This window comes from Lynx canadensis, chromosome B4, assembly GCF_007474595.2.
Source record: "Lynx canadensis isolate LIC74 chromosome B4, mLynCan4.pri.v2, whole genome shotgun sequence".
NCBI classification, from domain to species: domain Eukaryota; kingdom Metazoa; phylum Chordata; class Mammalia; order Carnivora; family Felidae; genus Lynx; species Lynx canadensis.
In genome coordinates this window covers 97,230,430-97,246,960 of record NC_044309.1, presented here as the reverse complement: position 1 = coordinate 97,246,960, position 16,531 = coordinate 97,230,430, and positions in this window count along the sequence as shown.

The following is a 16,531-nucleotide window of genomic DNA, read 5'->3' as shown; positions in this document are numbered from 1 at the left end:
CAAAAATAATGTGGCTCTTATGTGATAGAAATTGAATTCGAACATGGATCTGACAACTAGTCAATTTCAAACCCAGTACTTATCCAGTAAATCAGTGGTTCTCAACATTTTCAAGTTTTTTAATGCAATTTAATATAGCTTTTGGCTATCCATCATTATTTTACTCTTCACTACTCTGCTGGTTTCTTTTTAGAATTTACTGCCATGGCTGAGTTTTTACAATATTGTCAGTGACGTTTCTCACATAGCTGAGTAAACATGGATCTTTTGTTAACACATTGATATTTCATCATGCTTTCTATCTCTTACTTTCAGTAACCTCTATGACTACATTCACATCACATGATCTGTAGTTGGATATTACTTTTTTTTTATATTACTTTTGAGGAATATCATGGTGATTGTATATATGTTCACAGTAGGACATATCAACTGAAAACCCTGAGTGAATGTTTAAAGATAAAATCTCCAGCTCTTGCTAAAATATGTGATAATCATTTGGGGATTGACAACTACATAAAGAAGAGACAATAAGACATCATTTTTATGATAAAAGTTTAGAGATCAGCAGAGATTTCTTCCCAGGTAACTTGGATCTAGGGTTAGATATAATCTTAATCACATATGCAAGAGTAAGAAGTATATTTTAATATGTTCCACAGTTTTATTTTTTAGAACTATACAATATGAGATGTGTGTATTTGACTTCTGGCACTGATGCTCACCATGACGTGTGAACAAGGAGAGCATTAACTTATCCAACGTTGTAGGGCTTCTGCATTTTATTCACTTTAAAGTACTGTAGAGATGAAACCATAAAATGTGTTGGGTGGTTGTGTTAGGAGTATCGAATTACTATAATTAGTTGCTGTGTCACTATAATCATAAATATAAAATTATGATTTCTGTCTATACTCAAGAATAGAAAAAATAACACTTCAGTATTGACCAACATTTTAAAGACTACTAGGTACAGTGTACAGTTATTTTGGGAAAATCATGAAGAACTAGGTTTATATTTTCTTAATGACAGAAATTCTTCTAAATATTGTTTCCTGAATTGAATTCAAGAAGTGAATAAAAACATATATTTTTTAGATAAAGGTAAAGATTCTAATGGAAGTAAACATATAATATGTAAGTTGTGGGGAAATAATTGAATAAAAAAATTTTGTTTGAGAAAAATATATTGTTGAATAATTTAAAACTTATTGATGAAATAGAATAAAATTGTACTGTTATTATAGAAGGCTTACTTTTTCTTATGGCTCCTCTAATATAAAAAATAACTTGGATTCATATGATGATATTAAATAATAATAAATATTTATTTTTTGATTAGCCATATCTATTTGACTCCCATATAAACCTTATTTTATAATTATTTTTTGTGTTTACCCTAGTACATATTTTAAGAGTGAATATTCCAAATGCAATTAATAAGTCTGTATTAGTTTATTGGAAAAGAAAGGAGTTATTGGCACTTATAATTTTAGTATATATGCCTTTAATTCTGAAAGCAATCATTAATATTAAAATATTTCAGCTTTTAAATAACTGAAATAACTTTCAAATAACTGACTCTCATAATAAATCAAATGAGAGTCAATCATCTTTTTTCTTCAAATTGTAATGACATTCCTGTTGCCCAGAGGATATATTTAATAGCATGGGCTTCAAATACTTTACCATGTGCTTTATATATAGTTGATCAATATAAGTACTGACAGTTATTGATCATTAACTTCTCAGAGGTTTCTTAACCCTTAAATCACTCTAATAATGTCCTCATAAACTACTGATTGTTTACCATTACTCTTGCTTGTGTACTATGGTTGTCATGCTACTAAATAGTATCATCTTTGCCATTTGTGAAAAAATATTATCTTTGTATAAAGGACATAATCTCTATTTCAACTAAAACTGATATTCTGAATTGTAATCAAGACTCTCTCTCTCTTTAAACAACTCATAACAGTTGTACAATTTAGCGTCATCAGATACATTTAATTATTCATAATAGATGACAAAGATTAAATTGTAGAATTCTTAAAATTCTGAAAAAAATTATTGATCAATATTAATAATGAATTTTTGCAAGTTGTTGAAGTTGGATAAAATAACTCTGAAATGATTTTATAGTATCTATATAAATAAAAATCAAGGTCAGATGAAATATATTCACCGGCTTATTTCATCTACTCAGTCTTCAGTCATTTCTAGAAATGGGAAGCTATTCAAATTTCTGAAATGCAGATTGTTCCATGTTAATTGTAAGACTACTGACTCTGATAAAGCTGTGAAGAAAGAAAGAAAGAGAAAGAAAGAAAGAAAGAAAGAAAGAAAGAAAGAAAGAAAGAAAGAAAGAGAAATCTTAGAGATTTAAGAAATCTAAGAGAAATCTTAGAGATCTAAGAAATCTTAGGATTTTTTAGTTATGGAGTGAGTTAGATATACTTCAAAATATTATGTTTCTTGATACATTTTAGAACAATTTATTTATGGTTGGAGCTTTAGAGTGAAAAAGCAATAAACGTTAGGACTATTGAAGGCTGAGGTCAGCACAGGGGAAAAGAGGAAGATGGGAGAAAGTAGCTTTTATGTTTATATTACAAATGTTCTGTTCCTCCTAGTCCCTCTTTTCCTTTGTCTCTTGCTCCATCCTATTCTCCTCCTCCTTTCCTCTTGCTTTTCTTCATCTTCATTTTTATCTTCATCTTACTTCTCAGATAATGAATTACTTCTGACACTGTCATTCCTAGAATTAATTCATATTTATCATGATGCTAATGTAATGAATTACATGGTGCTATTAGATTGAATAAAAAATAAAGACATTGCTTAAATATTTTAAATGAAAAAACTAGATCCAGGTCAGGAAAAGATTTAAGTTTTGTTTTTTGGTTTTTTTTTCTGTGATGTTAGTCATTGTTCTAGGAAATGGGATTTTCTCATGACTGTGACACAGCCTCTATCACAAGGAGTTTACAAACTAGTGGGGAAGAGAAACAAAAGATAAACATTGCTACATAATATGCTAAATTAGAATAAGAAAGAATCAGTGGAGAGCATTTTAATGAAGTTTTGATTTAGAAAGATATTTTAGCCAACAATGTATAGGCTGAGATATGAAGGATGAATTTTAATTTACTTGACAAAGTGAGAGAAGGAAGAGGGAGAAGAGAAAGGATTTTCCATGTAGGGTAAATAGCACTCATTTATTCATGCATTCAGGCAGGAATGTATTCGTTCAACACCCATCTATTTTGAACCCTTACTATGTCCTACACATTGTTCTAGGCATTAGGGATCCAAAGTTGGAGGAGAATAACACAAAATCTCTGCCATCACAGAATTTACACTCTTGTGGCAAAGAGAAGCATTTATAAAAGAATCAGAGTAATATAATTGTTGCTATGTTATGTAATTATACTACAAATGCAAACAAACATGAGCAATTACTAGGCAAATGCTGTGGTTGTGGTGGTGGTTGTACAGGAAGAGGGGGAGCGGAGAGTAGGGCACAGCACATTCAGATATGGTTCAAGTATAAGGAAGGATCATATATTCATTTCTAAAAATATTAATCAGTCCACAGTCAGGTGGTATTATTGAAGAGGAACTAGTGTTGATTTTGAAGACCAGAGGGGAGGATATTGTATTAATTTAGTAGTTTTACTATCTTTAAAAGTTGTAGGAGTATAAATGAAGAGAAAGGAGTATAAATGAAGTACAAATGAAGAGAAATTTATATATTTATATATATATGTATATGTACATGCATTATATATATACATTCAAGTGTTAAATATCAATCAGACTGGTCATTGTCTACTAAAGTCAAATCCATACATGTGTTATTAGAGTCATACATAAATCCAACAGAAATATATGTATGTATGGGCACAAAAACTCACAAAAAAGATGTTTACACTAGGCCAAAAATTGGAAATAACTGATAAAGGCATCAAAAGAAGAATGGTTAATTATATTTTCTATATTCATATAATGAAATAAAAAACAGAAATTAAAAATAAATGAGGCACTGATATAAGCAAAAATATTGATGAAGTTGAAAACGTAATATTGACTGAAAAGAGACATGAGCAAATACGTATTATATGATACCATTTTATAGTTCAGAATTAGTCAAAACCAATTCATGGTGTTAGATCAGAACAGTATTTAGTTTTGGAGAGGATAGAGGAGTAATAACTAGAAAGTGACACAACTGGGTTTCTCCAGTGCCATTAATTGTATGATAATTTACTGCGTTAAAAACTGGAGAAGAGGGGGAAGGCAACCCACAATTTGTAAGTTTACCTGCTAAAGTTCAACCAGGTTCTCACAGTGAATATCAGAGAAAAATTGATTCTGGCTTCTATTGGGAGAGAGGAAAATTAACCAATTTGAAATAGCCAGATCTTTCTGTTCTTAACAAGGCTTGCTTTTAAGAGAAACTATTTTACCAGAGCTTTACCCATTGGGATATTAATCAGAGCCTAACCTACCTGGTAAAAGGGAAATACCCAACTGCAGGCTGCTCTTGCCTTCCATGAAGAGAAAAAGAAGTTTTGAGTTCCAGCCCCCACCAGCTATACTTTCCACCTCAGGCAAGGGGAAACAACTGATATGCACCTGTGAATTTCACAGATTGAAACCTAATTATAGGACTATAGAATACTCCCTTCCCCACATACCTTACCACCACATTATTAAAGGCCTGTTTACCTGATATGCTTTCACTAGTTTATCATGTTCAGACTTCAACAAAAAATCACAAGGCATACCAAAATGCAAAAAACACAGAAGAGACTCAGCAAGCATTAGAACCAGACTCAGAAATGGCAGGGAATTTGGATATAAGAATTTAAATTAAAGAACTGTGACTGGGGGGCCCCTAGGTGGCTTAGTCGGTTAAGCATCTGGCTCTTGATTTCTGCTCAGGTCATGATCTCATGGTTCGTGGTTCAAGTCCTGCATCAGGCTCTCTGCTGTCATTGCAGACCCTGCTTCAAATTCTCTGTCCCCATATATGCTCCTCCCATGCCCATGCTGTCTCCCTCTGTCTCTCAAAAATAAACAAACAAACAAAAAACAACTGTGATTGATGTTCTAAGCGTTCTAAGAGTTCTAATGTCTAAAAAGTAGAGAACATATAAGAAAACATGGATAATGGAAATTCTAAAAAAGAAAAAGAAAGATATATTAGACATAAGAAACACTGTAACAGAAATGAAGGACTTTAATAGGCTTATTAGTAGACTGGACGTGGCTAAGGAAGGATAATCCGTGAGCTTAAGGATATGCCAATAGAAAATCCCAAAAGTGAAATGTAAACAGGAAAAAGCCTGGTGGGGAAAAAAAAAAGAATAAACATCTTTATGAGCACTGAGTAAGGTATAGAATTTTCAATCATTATGTTATATACCCAGAACTAATTTTACATTGTATGTTAAATACACTTCAATTTAGAAAGAAAGAAAGAAAGAAAGAAAGAAAGAAAGAAAGAAAAAGAAAATGGTAAAGATTTATATCACCCCCAAACTAATTATTCCATTTAATCTGCCTAAAAATCCATACAAGTCTTTCATGTCCTAGGGTTAAGAAAAGATTTCTGAAACAAAATGGAAAATTGACTAGCATAATGTAAAGATTGAACATTACAACCTTATGAAAATTTGGTAATTATCTATTAATAATAATACAAATGATAATACAAGTAAGAATATATATTGTAAAGCTTGTAATAACAAAGATCCAATATCGAGCACATGCGAAAAGTTTTACCAGTTAACAAGAAAAAAGACTTGCAACACAATAGATGATTGGACAAAACACTTGAACTGGAACTTCACAAAAGAGAAATTCTAAATTAAATGTTGCTCAGCAGTAGTAGTAATCAGGAAAGTGTAATTAAGTATTATTAAAACCCCAAAGCACAGAGAAAATGTTAGATTTAGTTGATTGTCAAGAGTTTTAAAGAATATGGTAGCAGTTAAGATTTTCTGCGAAGTAGACATGGAGACAGTTTTACCATTCAGGATGTTTTTGAAGAAGGGAAAGAAAAGAGGCTAAATAGGAAGCTGCGAAAGCCAAGCTGGGAAGCAACCCCAGAAGACAGTCTCCATGGGCGCTGCAGAATTGCAGCCAAAATGTCCCATCATAGTTGTCCTGCATTAGGTTGAAATGGCTAGGCATTTACACTTCCACCTGAATAAGTCACTGGATGTGGGCCATTTTGTGGAATAGTGTGACCATGGTGAGAAGGCTCTGTGCAGCTGAGGCAATCCTGGAAGGAGTTCACACCTGAGGCTGTCCACTGTCAGCCATGACAGCAACTGAGCCCACGAGTTCTTTGAAAGAGAATCTGAACAGTGTATCTTCGTGTTCACGATGTATGTGAACTGTCATGCACCACTGGAGTTTTGTCAGTTGCTATAACCACTTCAAAGAACAATTTGGAATTACCTAATAAAGTCATAGATGTACACATCCTATAATCCAGTTATTCCACTTACAATGATACATGGCTCTCACACTGAGTGTGTGTGTCAGAATCAACTAGAAGACTTGTTAAAACAGATAGCGTGGCCTCAAGTTCAGTTTCTGAGGTAGAACTAAAAAAATATGTACTTCTAACAAGTCCTCAGGGTAATGCCATTGCTGCTTCTCCAGGGGCTTCACTTTGAAGACTGGTGCTCTGTAGAACATTTATACCCCACTCTGCACACACATCCCCATCCCTACCAAACACACAGATATACGTATACACCTGTACATTTCAGTATTGTTTATAAAAGCTGGAAATGACACAAAATGAATATATAAATTCTAGTATAATCATACAATGGAATTCAATACAGTACTAAAAATGAAATAACCACAGCTACATGCAGCATAGATAAATGTTAAAATGTTCAAAAAATCTAAATTCTATTACGAAGGAATGCATATGAGGTAAGCTATTCTTTTTAAAATTTCTTTTAATGTTTATTTATTTTTGAGACATAGACAGAATGTGAATAGGGGATGTGCAGACAAAGAAGGAGACAGAATCCAAAGTAGGCTCCAGGCTCCAAGCTGTCAGCACAGAGCCCAATGCAAGGCTTAAACCCACGAACTGTGAGACCATGACCTGGGCTGGAATCTGCCACTTCACAGACTAAGCCACTCAGGCACCCCTGAGATAAACTATTCTTAAAAAAGCAAAGATGCTTGGGGCACCTGGGTGGCTCAGTTGGTTAAGTGTCTGACTTTGGCTCAGGTCATAATCTCATGGTTTGTGAGTTCAAGCCCTGCATTGGTCTCTGTACTGTCAGCTCAGAGCCTGGAGCCTGCTTTGGATTCTGTGTCTCCATCTCTCTCTGCCTCTCCCCTGCTCTCACTCTGTCTCCGTCTCTTTCAAAAATAAATAAAACATAAAAAAAGAGAGCAAAGGTGATTATTACAAATGTCACATACTGGTTAATTTTGGAGGAATGAAGGAATTTGTAAGGAGGGTGATCATAGTTGGCTTTTGAAGTTTTGTCAATGTTCCTTTTCTTGACCTGTGAGGTAGGACATATATGATCACATTATAATTATTCTTTAGATTACATATACTTATTTTATATGCTTTTCTTTTACACTGAGATACAATTGACATGTAACATTATATTAGTTTCATGTATACAGTATAATAATTCCGTATTTGTATGTATTACAAATGATCACAATAAGACTAGTTAGTATCCGTCACCATATATAGTTACATTTTTTTATTAAGATCTCTTAAGATCATAAGATCCACTATTGTAGCAATATAATACAATATTATCAATTATAGTCACCATGCTTTTGACCCCTTTACCCATTCACCTACCACCATTTATATGCTTTTCTATAGGGATTATATATCTCAGAATAAAATAGATAAAAAATACATGAACAGCATAGCAAACTTCTATCATGAGACTTATTTTGAAAAGATTAACTCCAGTATAAAATTACTGTTATCTCCTATTGCAACTATTTAGAATCTCACTAAGTTTACAACAATTACTTACGGAAATTGCTTCTCTTCCCTGACGAGAATGTTAACTCCAGTCAGGTATCTCACTGATTCATGAGTAGCCAACTTGTCCTACTTTCAAAAGGACTTTGGAATTAGAGAAAACTTTTACAAGTCCCCGTACTTTATAGTATCACCCATGGAAATTCTCACAGCACACCATTCCCTTAGTAATTCAGCAGTGAATTAGTAGACTGTCATATTTGTTATCTTTTCAAAATAATTTCAAGTAATTATCATTAAAATCACTATAACAAACTCACTCCCCATTTTAATTCAGTAAGGTTAAAAGGTTCTTACATTTAAAGAATTCTCTTATGAAGGAGCTACCTGCCATTGTTACCCAAGGTGATTGAGAGTGAATATATTTTCATCTTTATTCTATGCTGACCTCTCCTCCTCCTCCTCTCCTTCTTTCTCCTCCTTCTTCCCTTCCATTTCTTCCTACTCTTCCTCCTCCTCCTCCCTTTTCTTCTTCCTCTTCTACCTCTTCCTTCTTCATCTTCCTCTACTTCTTCATCTTCTTCTTTGTCTTCAATTTCACAGCTTTATCAATTCCTTCAGAGCTGTGGGTGTTATTATTATAACGTATGATCAAATGTGGAGGAAACTATATGTAAAAAGGATAGCATAGAGTGTTTTAGAAGAGACACCCAAAAAATTAACATAACCCACGGCAATGAAAGGGAGTCATTTATCTAAAGTAAATGAATGTATATTCACTTATAAGCATTTTGCAACTTTGTGGGAGTTAATATTTTCTCTAGCATATCATGAATAAGACATCTGTCACATCTATTACAATAAGTGCAAACAAGCCCTAGCACTTGGACTCGTTCTTTAAAAATATTATCAACAACATGTAAATCATGTTCTGCATTTCTTTGATGGGATAAAATTGTTAGAATGGTGAAGCTAGAGGTATTTATTTGCTTATTTCTGACAAGATCACTTACATCATGTTGCACTGTTTCCCATAGGAATTGCTGCTGGCTGCCACATTTATTTGGATGTCTTTGCATGACAAAAAGGCTGGGCTCCATTAAAGTATCATTTGCAATGAATTTACATCCTTCCTCAGGGATAAATCTAACCATTAGATATTATGCAGGAAGACTGATTTTTATAAAAGACTACTGTTCTTTGGGTTCCAATCCACATTCAAAAATAGCCAAGGATAAAATAGAAATATTTGACAGAGAAGGCGAGATCAATTAACTTTCACATGATCTTGAAAAGCCATTTCCAAATTCTAGTTAAAATGCTAGGGAATATCTATAGAATTTAGGGGATAATCTAAAGGCTATCAATGTATATTTATAAGGGTTTGTATTCTTCAATGCTAGGGAATATCTATAGAACTTAGGGGATAATCTAAAGGCTATCAATGTATATTTATAAGGGTTTGTATTCTTCACACAAGAAACCTGATGTTCTAGTGACAAACAGAAATTAAGAATAAATTTAAGAATCAATCAAAGGTTCTATGTTCAAGATCATGTTTATAGTTTTTTATTACTATGTACATATATTTCATTCATTAATTGAGAAACCTGATACTTGCTAGCAATGCTTTTTGATACAGAAGGCAACTCTGGGGAGTTGAGGAAGGTGGCGGCATAGGAGGATGCTGGGCTCACCGCGTCCTGCTGATCACTTAGATTCCACCCACATCTGCCTAAAGAACCCAGAAAAAAGTCAGAAGACTAGCAGAACGGACTCTCCGGAGCCAAGCGTAGACAAGAGGCCCACAGAAGAGGGTAGGAAGGGTGGAGTGGCAGTGCGCACTGCACGGACTGGCGGGAGGGAGCCAGGGCAGTGGAGGGGCAGCCCGCCCAGCAAGGCAGAGCCCCTGAGTCTGGCTTGCAAAAGTGGAGGGGCCGGACGGAGTGAGTTCTGACAGCCAGCAGGACTTAACATCTGGAATGTTATAAGTCAACAGCTCTGCTCGGAGTGGGGGAGGGCTAGAGGACAACAGGAGGAAGAGTTGTTGAGCCCCAGAAGACAGAGCTCAGCTTGGCAGGGAACAAAGGCGCTCACCAGCACCAGCTCCCTTGCTCATCCCCCAGCCAAAATCCCAAAGGGAACCAGTTCCCATCACTGAACTTGCTTGCACCACACAAATGTCCAATGCTGTGCTTCTGTGGATCCATCCCTCCTAATGGCCTGCCTCCCTCCGGTTGCTACAGGACCCCTCCTGCAGGGGACCACCAATAGCAAAATGAGCTAAGCCTTCCCCTTCCGCCCCTGTGCACCTTGCAGATCCACCCCTGCTAATACACCCTTGGCCAGATCCCATCGAACCAGCACCACAAGCCTGGCAGTGTGCAAGCAGCCAAGACAGGGGCCACACCACTCCACAGTGAGTCCTGCCCCTGGGAGAGGGGTAGATAAGGTACACACCAGTCTTACTGTGTCCCCAGCAGTGGGCCAGGGACAGACATCACGTCTGACTACGGCCCCGCCCACCAACACAAGTGTCTTCGGACAACACAGGGGAAGTGCCCTGCAGTTTGGAGCTACCACAGGAACTACCCAAAATGACAAAATGGAAGAATTATCTTTAAAAGAAACTCCAGGAAGTAGTGCCAGAAAACAAATTGATCAAAACCGATTTAAGCAATATAACAGAACAAGAATGTAGAATAATGGTCATAAAATTAATCACTGACCTTGAAAAAAGCATAGAGGTGAAGGGAAGATGGCAGCGTAGGAGGACGCTGGGCTCACCACGCGTCCTGCTGATCACTTAGATTCCACCTACACCTGCCTAAATAACCCAGAAAACCGCCAGAGGATTAGCAGAACGGAGTCACCAGACCCAAGCGCAGACGAGAGGCCCACGGAAGAGGGTAGGAAGGGCGGCGAGGCGGTGCGCGCTCCACGGACTGGCGGGAGGGAGCAGGGGCGGAGGGGCAGCCTGCCGGCCAAGCAGAGCCCCCGAGTCCAGCTTGCAAAAGCGGAGGGGCCTGACGGACTGTGTTCCGACAGCAAGCGCGACTTAGCGTCTGGGAGGTCATAAGTTAACAGCTCTGCTCGGAAAGCGGGAAGGCCAGAGGACAAAGGGAGGGAGAACTGCTGCGCCCCCGGACGACAGAGCTCAGTTTGGTGGGGAACAAAGGCGCTCGCCAGCGCCATCTCCCCCGCCCATCCCCCAGCCAAAATCCCAAAGGGAACCGGTTCCTGCCAGGGAAATTGCTCGCTCCGCGCAAACACCCAACTCTGTGCTTCTGCGGAGCCAAACCTCCAGCAGCGGATCTGACTCCGGCTGCCACAGGGCCCCTCCTGAAGTGGATCACCTAAGGAGAAGCGAGCTAAGCCTGCCCCCCCTGCCGCCGTGCACCTTGCCTACCCACCCCAGCTAATACGACAGATCCCCAGCACCACAAGCCTGAAAAAAGCATAAAGGGCAGCAGAAAATCTATTGCTACAGAGATCAAAGGACTAAGAAATACTCATAAACTAAAAAATGCTATAAATCAGGTGCAAAATAAAATGGAGATGGCCATAGCATGGATTGAAGAGGCAGAGGAGAGAATAGGTGAATTAGAAGATAAAATTATGGAAAAAGAGGAAGCTGAGAAAAAGAGAGATAAAAAAAACCTAGGAGTATGAGGGGAGAATTAGAGAACTAAGTGATGCAATCAAATGGAACAATATCTGTATGATAGGAATTCCAGAAGAGGAAGAGAGAGAGAAAGGGGCTGAAGGTGTACTTGAACAAATCATAGCTGAGAACTTCCCTGATCTGGGGAAGGAAAAAGGCATTGAAATCCAAGAGGCACAGAGAACTCCCTTCAGACAACTTGAATCAATCTTCTGGAGGACATATCATAGTGAAACTGGCAAAATACATGGAAAAAGAGAAAATTCTGAAAGCAGCTAGGGATAAACAGGCTCTAACTTACAAAGGTAGACACATAAGAGTAGTGACTGACCTATCTACTGAAACTTGGCAGGCCAGAAAGGAATGGCAGGAAATCTTCCATGTGATGAACAGAAAAAATATGCAGCTGAGAATCCTTTATCCAGCAAGTCTGTCATTCAGAATAGAAGGAGAGATAAAGGTTTTCCCAAACAAACAAAAACTGAAGGAATTCATCACCACTAAACCAGCCCTACAAGAGATCCTAAGGGGATTCTGTGAGTGAAATGTTGCAAGGACCACAAAGTACCAGAGACATCACTATAAGCATGAAACCTACAGACATCACACTGACTCTAAACCCATATATTTCAATAATAACACTGAATGTAAATGCACTAAATACTCCAACCAAAAGACACAAGGTATCAGAATGGACAAAAAAACAAGACCCATCTATTTGCTGTCTACAAGAGACTCATTTTAGACTTGAGGACACCTTCAGATTGAAAGTGAGGGGATGGAGTACTATCTATCATGCTACTGGAAGTCAAAAGAAAGCTGGAGTAGCCATACTTATATCAGACAAACTAGACTTTAAATTAAAGGCTGTAACAAGAGATGAAAAAGGGCATTATATAATTACAGGATCTATCCATCAGGAAGAGCTAACAATTATAAATGTCTATGCACCAAATACGGGAGCCCCCAAATATACAAAAAAAAATCACAAACATAAGCAACCTTATTGATAAGAATGTGGTAATTGCAGGGGAATTTAATACCCCACGTAGAGCAATGGATGGACCATCTAAACACAGGATCAATAAAGAAACAAGGGCCCTGAATGATACATTGGATCAGACTGGCTTCACAGATACATTTAGAACTCTGCATCCCAAAGCAACAGAATATACTTTCTTCTCGAGTGCACACGGAACATTCTACAAGATAGCTCACATACTGTGTCACAAAACAGCCCTTCATAAGTATAAAAGAATTGAGATAATACCATGCACATTTCAGACCACAATGCTATGAAACTTGAAATCAAACACAGGAAAAAGTCTGGAAAACCTCCAAAAGCATGGAGGTTAAAGAACACCCTACTAAAGAATGAGTGGGTCAACCAGGCAATTAGAGAAGAAATTAAAAAATATATGGAAACAAACAAAAATGAAAATACAACAATCCAAACGCTTTGAGATGCAGCAAACGCAGTCCTGAGAGAAAAATACATTGCAATCCAGGCCTATCTCCAGAGACAAGAAAAATCCCAAATACAAAATCTAACAGCACACCTAAAGGAAATAGAAGCAGAACAGCAAAGACACCCCAAAACCAGCAGAAGAAGAGAAATAATAAAGATCAGAGCAGAAATAATATAGAATCTAAAAACACTGTAGAGCAGATTAACGAAACCAAGAGTTGGTTTGTTGAAAAAATAAACAAAATTGATAAACCTCTAGCCAGGCTTCTCAAAAAGAAAAGGGAAATGACCGAAATAGATAAAATCATGAATGAAAATGGAATTATTACAACCAATCCCTCAGAGATACAAGCAATTATCAGGGAATACTATGAAAAATTATATGCCAACAAACTGGACAACCTGGAAGAAATGGACAAATTCCTAAGCACCCACCCACTCCCAAAACTCAAACAGGAAGAAATAGAAAACTTGAACAGACCCATAACCAGAGAAGAAATTGAATCAGTTATCAAAAATCTCCCAACAAATAAGAGTCCAGGACAAGATGGCTTCCCTGGGGAATTCTACCAGACATTTAAAGTGGAGATAATACCTATCATTCTCAAGCTGTTCCAAAAAAATAGAAAGGGAAGGAAAACTTCCAGACTCATTTTAAAGCCAGCATTACTTTGATTCCCAAACCAGACAGAGACCCAGCAAAACAAGAGAACTACAGGCCAATACCCCTGGTGAATACCGATGCAAAAATTCTCAACAAGATACAAGCAAATCGAATTCAACAGCATATAAAAAGAATTATTCACCATGATCAAGTGGGATTCATTCCTGGGATGCAGGGCTGGTTCAACATTCACAAATCAATCAATGTGATACATCACATTAATAAAAGAAAAGAGAAGAACCATATGATCCTGTCAATCAATACAGAAAAAGCATTTGACAAAATTCATCATCCTTTCTTAATAAAAACCCTCAAGAAAGTCAGGATAGAAGGAATATACTTAAACATCATAAAAGCCATATATGAAAAGCCCACAGCTAATCTCATCCTCAATGGGGAAAAACTGAGAGCTTTCCCCCTGAGATCAGGAACATGGCAGGGATGTCCACTCTCACTGCTGTTGTTTAACATAGTGTTGGAAGTTCTAGCATCAGCAATCAGACAACAAAAGGAAATCAAAGGCATCAAAATTGGCAAAGATGAAGTCAAGCTTTCACCTTTTGCAGATGACATGATATTATATATGGAAAACCTGATAGACTCCACCAGAAGTCTGCTACAACTGATACATAAATTCAGCAAAGTTGCAGGATACAAAATTAATGTACAGAAATCAGTTGCATTCTTATACACTAATACTGAAGCAACAGAAAGACAAATAAAGAAACTGATCCCATTCACAGTTGCACCAAGAAACATAAAATACCTAGGAATTAACCTAACCCAAGATGTAAAAGATCTGAATGCTGAAAACTATGGAAAGCTTATGAAGGAAATTGAAGAAGATACAAAGAAATGGAAAAACATTCCATGCTCATGGATTGGAAGAATAAATATTGTTAAAATATCAATACTACCCAAAGCAATCTACACATTCAATGCAATCCCAATCAAAATTGCACCAGCATTCTCTCAGAGCTAGAACAAACATTCCTAAAATTTGTATGGAACCACAAAAGACCCCAAATAGCCAAAGTAATATTGAAGAAGAAGAACAAAGTGGGAGGCATCACAATCCTAGACTTTAGCCTCTACTACAAAGCTGTAATCATCAAGACAGCATGGTATTGGCACAAAAACAGACACATAGACCAATGGAATAGAATAGAGACTCCAGAATTGGACCCTCAAAAGTATGGCCAACTCATCTTTGACAAAGCAGGAAAGAATATCCAATGGAAAAAAGACAGTCTCTTGAACAAATGGTGCTGGCAGAACTGGACAGCAACATGCCGAAGAATGAAACTAGACCACTTTCTTACCCATTCCAAAAAAAAAACAAAAACAAACAAACAAAAAAAAAACACCTCAAAATGGATAAAGGACCTGAATGTGAGACAGGAAACCAGCAAAACCCTAGAGGAGAAAGCAGGAAAAAAAACCTCTCTGACCTCAGCCACAACAATTTCTTACTTGACACATCCCCAAAGGCAAGGGAATTCAAAGCAAAAATGAACTATTGGGACCTCATGAAGATAAAAAGCTTCTGCACAGCAAAGGTAACAATCAACAAAACTAAAAGGCAACTGACAGAATGGGAAAAGATATTTGCAAATGACATATCAGACAAAAGGCTAGTATCCAAAATTTATAAAGAATTTACCAAACTCCACACCCAAAAAACAAATAATCCAGTGAAGAAATGAGCAGAAGACATGAACAGATACGTTTCCAAAGAAGACATCCAGATGGCCAACAGACACATGAAAAGATGCTCAACATCGCTCCTCATCAGGGAAATACCAATCAAAACCACATTGAGATACCACCTAACACCAGCCAGACTGGCTAAAAATAACAACTCAGGAAACGATAGAAGCTGGTGAGGATGTGGAGAAAGGGGAACCCTCTTGCATTGTTGGTGGGAATGTAAACTGCTACTGCCACTCTGGAAGACAGTGTGGAGACTCCTCAAAAAATTAAAAATAGAATCACCCTACAATAATAGCACTATTAGGAATTTATCCAAAGGGTACAAGAGTGCTGATTTATAGGGCACATGTACCCCAATGTTTATAGTAGCACTCTCAACAATAGCCAAATTATGGAAAGAGCCTAAATGCTCATCAACTGATGAATGGATAAAGAAGTTATGGTTTATATATATATAGAATACTACTTGGCAATGAGAAACAATGATATCTTGCCATTTGTAATGTGGATGGAACTGGAGGGTATTATGCTAAATGAAATAAGTCAGTCAGAGAAAGACCGATATCTTATGTTTTCACTCATAGGTGGAATTTGATAAACTTAACAAAAGACCATTGGGGAAGGAAAGGGGAAAAAATAGTTTCAAATAGAGAGGGAGGCAAACCATAAGAGACTCTTAAATACAGAGAACAAACAGAATTGATGGTGGGGGGCGGGGGGTGTCAGGAGGAGAGGGAAAAATGGGTGATGGGCATTGAGGAGGGCACTTGTTGGGATAAGCACTGGGTCTTGTATGTAAGCGATGAATCATGGGAATCTATCCTGAAGCCAAGAGCCCACTGTATACAGTGTATGTTAGCTAACTTGACAATAAATTATATTTAAAAAATAAATAAATAAAATAAAAGACAAAAATAAAAAATAAAAGATTACCACAGGGTACTTTTGGGATTTCCATTTGTGCTTGTGCTTGCAGGTTGGGTGTGTGTTTCCAACTAATTAATATGATTACTTTGCCTCCATAAA